Source organism: Palaemon carinicauda, chromosome 8, assembly GCF_036898095.1.
Source record: "Palaemon carinicauda isolate YSFRI2023 chromosome 8, ASM3689809v2, whole genome shotgun sequence".
NCBI classification, from domain to species: Eukaryota; Metazoa; Arthropoda; class Malacostraca; order Decapoda; family Palaemonidae; genus Palaemon; species Palaemon carinicauda.
Window position 1 is genome coordinate 71,060,938 of NC_090732.1, and position 5,000 is coordinate 71,065,937.

The 5,000-nt window shown below is 41.2% G+C and overlaps 1 protein-coding gene across 2 annotated transcripts in view; it reads right to left on the minus strand.

Moving 5' to 3' along the window:
• LOC137645749 (gamma-glutamyl hydrolase-like) overlaps positions 1 to 5,000 on the minus strand; it is a 225,155-nt gene that overhangs the window by 134,020 nt on the left and 86,135 nt on the right. The gene's annotated exons all lie outside the window — the stretch shown is intronic.

The following is a 5,000-nucleotide window of genomic DNA, read 5'->3' on the forward strand; positions in this document are numbered from 1 at the left end:
TATTATTATTATTATTATTATTATTATCATTATTATTATTACTTGCTAAGCTACAGACCCTAGTTGGAAAAGCAGGATGCTATAAGCCCAGGGGCCCCAACAGGGAAAATAGCTCAGTGAGGAAAGGAAACAAAGAAAAATAAAATATTTTAAGAAGAGCAACAATATTGAAATAAATATCACTTTATAAACTATAAAAACTTTAACAAAATACGAGGAAGAGAAATAAGATATAAGATAGAACAGTGTGCCCGAGTGTACCCTCAAGCAACAGAACTCTAACGCAAGACATTGGAAGACCATGGTACAGAGGCTATGGCACTACCCAAGATTAGAGAACAATGGTTTGATTTTGGAGTATCATTCTCCTAGAAGAGCTGCTTATCATAGCTAAAGAGTGTGACGGGCCAAGAGTAGGTTGTGACTCAAAGGCGAGATGAAAGCAACTGAGTAAATTATTAAGACACATCGAATATAATACACACTAGGTCCCGGTAATAAGGTCACAAAAGACACACACGCTATTTCTCGTCAAACCGGCAACCAGTTCTGTTAACAGTTAACAATGGGATATGCAGACAGGTTAAAACAAGTTACTGTCAGTGCGAGGGGAGAGCGAAGATACAAAAGGATGATATATACAAAAAAGAGAAATGTCGTTACTATGTATGCTTTTGTGACACACGAGTGGTACATGACTCCCCCCCTAAAAATGACATACTGTAAATGTTAAATAGGGCGTCCTGATCTAGAGAGACGAACTGTAGGCGGATCATCTGGCAGAAAATAAGCAGGTTTTAGACGACCAGTGAAGACCCAGTCTTCTTTGCCACGAATGTTTAGTAGGAATGCTTTTGGATTGCGTCGGGTCACAAGGAAAGGGCCCGTGGAAGGGGACGTTAGCGGTGGCCTGCTAGTGTCGTTACATAGGAAGATGTGCATTGCAGAGTGCAATTCTGTCCGTATGAGATGCTTTGCTGGGGGCTTGTAAGTCTGGCGGCATGGAGTAAATTTTCCCACGATGTCACGTATGCGCTGGAGATCATCGGAGGAGGTCGCAGAAGGAAAAAATTCAGCATGCACGACCAACAGGTTGCCATACACCATTTCAGCTGCACAGACATCCAGGGCATCTTTAGGAGTGGTCCTTAGTCCCAGGGGGAGCCAGGGAAGCTGAGTAAACCAGTTGGAGTCCTTGCAATGGGACATCAAAGCTGCATTGAGGGTGCGATGAAAACGTTCAACCATTCCATTGGAAGCGGCATTGTAGGCAGTTGTCTAATGTAAGGGGATGCCCAGGAGATTCGCTAATGATGTCTAAAATTGAGAAGGGAAAGTGGTATCCCTGTCAGAAGTAATATGCTCAGGGATACCAAATCTTGCTATCCATCCTGAGAGTAAGGCAGATGTACATGAGGCAGACGTTGCAGTCTCCATGGGAATGGCTTCAGACCAATGAGTAGAGCGGTCGATGACGGTAAACAGGCAACAATGTCCTTGTGATGTGGGTAAGGGGCCTACAACATCGACGTGAATGTGGGCGAAACAACGCTGAGGTTGAGGAAAGGTGCCCACTCCTGAATCCGTGTGTCAATGTACTTTGGAAGTTTGGCAAGAAGTACAGGCGCAGACACAATCCTTAGCATCCTTAGTAATGCCGTGCCAATTGAACTTCGTCTTCAGCAGCTGTGCAGCAGAACGGCAAGAGGGATGTAAAAGGCCATGAATGAAATCATACACCTGTCGGCGCATGGGAGCAGGAATCCATGGTCGCGGTTTACCAGTACTGACATCACAGAAGAGGGTGGTGTTGGAGTGGTCGAGGGGGACGTCTTCCCAATGGAGGGATGTGCAGGGTATCCTACATGCTTAATACTCTGGATCCTGTCATTGGGCTTCAGGCAAGGCATTGTAATCTAATCCCAGTTGAACGACAGCCAACGAGTCTCTTGACAGGGCATCGGCAACGGGATTCATTTTCCCAGGGACGTGTTGAAGGGCGCAATTGTATTCAGCCACGGCGGACAGATGTCGGCGTTGACGGGCGGACCAGGCATCAGACTGTCGAGTGAAGGCGTGCACCAAAGGCATGTGGTCTGTGCTAATGACGAAGGGCCATTTTGTTGCAGGCGGTCGAGCATGATACGCAGGTGACGGATGTGTTCCTCTTTTGAGGAAGAGAGCACAAGTATGTTGTCCACGTAACATATACAAAAGGGGATGTCCCCTAAGATGCCATCCATGAGACGTTGAAAAGTGGTCCCAGCATTACGAAGGCCAAAACAGGAGTAATTGAAGGTGTATGTACCAAAAGGAGTGGTGATGGTGGTCTTGGGGATGTCTTCTGGGTTCATAGGCACCTGATAATACCCCTTCAGGAGGTCGAGCGTGAAGAAAACCCTCGCTTTGTGCAGGTAGGAGGTGTTTGGGAGGGGGTAGTGATCCGGTTCTGTTTGCATGTTCAGGCGCCTGTAATCCCCACACGGACGGAGGGAGCCGTCTTTCTTCAGGACGATGTGTAAGGGTGACGACCATGGGCTGGAGTCCTTTTGTCAAAGGCCCATTTCTTCCAATTCGGTGAACGTCTGTTTGGTGGCTGCTAATCGATCCGGTGCCAGACGTCTGAATTTGGCAAAGATTGGGGGTCCCGTCGTCTTGATATGGTGATAAATACCGTGTTTGGCAGGAGCCATGGGCGTTTGGCGAAGTTCTGGATGGAAAACTCCCGGGTATGATGTGAGGATGTGGGCGTAGGCATCCATGGGTGCGCTGATGTGGTTGGAGGGGCCGGATTGAAGAGGTGTCGACAAGTACAAGACCAACGTTTTATATCTTACCCACTCACTTACATTGAAGATCAAGAATGAGACTTATGACAGGAGACGAAAGAAGCCATGCTAACCCTACACTTCGCACTTCAAGCGAGTGTTGGTAAAGCAATAGAAATATAGTTTTCTTTAGGTTAAGACGTAGGACTCATTCTTCCATACAACACAGGTTACTCGATACATCAATTGCCAGGAAGAAAAAGATAGAGAGCATTGTTTGATATAATTTATCATATCAATTTCACCAGAGAGAGTAGCTTGAATTCCTTAGAAGGTAGACTTCTAAAAGATGTTTCATATAAGGACATTGACATCGGCATTTGATAAATTTTTAAATCATATATATATATATATATATATATATATATATATATATATATATATATATATATATATATATATATATATATATATATATATATATATATATATGTGTGTGTGTGTGTTCATACATACATAAGATTTATTATATTTCAACCTATAGTTTTATATATTTATTTACGTTATAAGTATCAGTACCTATTTTTGTTACTTAAAGGTATGTGACAAATATCATTGTGACTTTGTCACTGGAATTATACCAATTGAACCAATCAACCTTACTTTGAGAAATCCATTGTCATTGTCTACATGCCAAGCTGATATACTTGTATCAAAGTATTCATTAGCTTTGCTTTTCCAAAATAATGTTATCACCAATTGCTGGAAACCATACATTTATGAGGGATGAAAAAAAAAAAATGGACACATACATTTTACTCATCATCACTCTCAAGGAAAAAAATTGTTTTCTATTTCTACTAATGTTTTTATTTCATTTTTTTATTTTATTTTATTTTTTAGTCGCAAATCTAAAATTTGTAGGAGTCTGAGTAGAATATCTCTCAGTGTGATTCCACACCCCTGTTTTAAACCTCTTCTATTATGTTTGATAATTTGTGTTAACCATCTAATCATTATCTACCACCATAAAACATTTTATCGCTCTTCTGGCTCATTTTATATGTGCAGTACACAGTCTTTCCTAACAGGGATTTACTCGGTAGCCTAATAACAATGGGAATGAAGGAAAGCAGGCAAGAAGGAAGGGGGGGGGGAGGACTAGGATAGCCATAGGTGTAAACACCGAAGGAGGGTTGGGGGAACCTCTGCGTCACAGTTACGTGATTAAGTAACACTTCTTCCAAACGCTCTGAAGGAAGAGAAGAAGTTCTTCTTTTTTCTAAGAGTAAACGGGTTAATTAAGCACATCTGTCAATTAATTGTACCACCAAAAATTAGGCCAATGTTTGAAACATTCATTGCTGTAGTTTCATGGAAATTCATAAGCCGGTTTGTTAGATATTTGTTAGATATTACACGGCCTCTGGAAACGATAGTATGTACCTAGAACAGACATTAAGTGTTTGCCAAGGACACAAGATCGCAATTAAAAGAAGGATAAGCATGGGATGGGAGTTTCTTTTTGTAAACAAATAGAGATTAGGAAAATTAAATGCCCCTTGCTCTAAAAGGAATAGTATTTAATTAGATGGTCCTACCAGCATCAACATATGCATCAGAAACTTGGAGCCTTACTAAAGCCTTAGAACAGAAGCGAGTTACAAGAGAAAAAGCTATAGAATGAATAATGATGGGAATAACGCCAAGAGACAGAAAAAGAGGAACATGAACACGAGAGCAAACAAAAGTAGAGGATATTCTAATAACATATAAGAAAAAGAAATGGACATGGGCAGGGCATATGAAAATGACAGATAATAGATGAACATTAAGAGTAACAGAATGGGTCCCTAGGTATTGTAAAAGAAGCTGGGAAAGAAAGAGAAGACGATGGATTGATGAACTGAGAAAGTTTGTGGGGATAGATTGGCATAGAAAGACCATAAACATGTGCAAATGGAATAACATGTCTGAGGCTTATGTTCTGCCGTGGACTAGTTACCCCTGGTGATGATGATGATGATGATGATGATAATGACATTTCACGCCTTATGCCCCCGTAGGTTTAATCATACATTTCAAAATATTTCTTACAGCAGGGGCCAATTGGTTTTAATGAGAGAACCTGTAAAAATGCATTTGTAGGTAATAAACAAACTAAATTAGTGAAGTTGATAACAAATAAGAATCAGTTACTAATTTCCAGTAAAGTTTTGAATTTGAAACTTA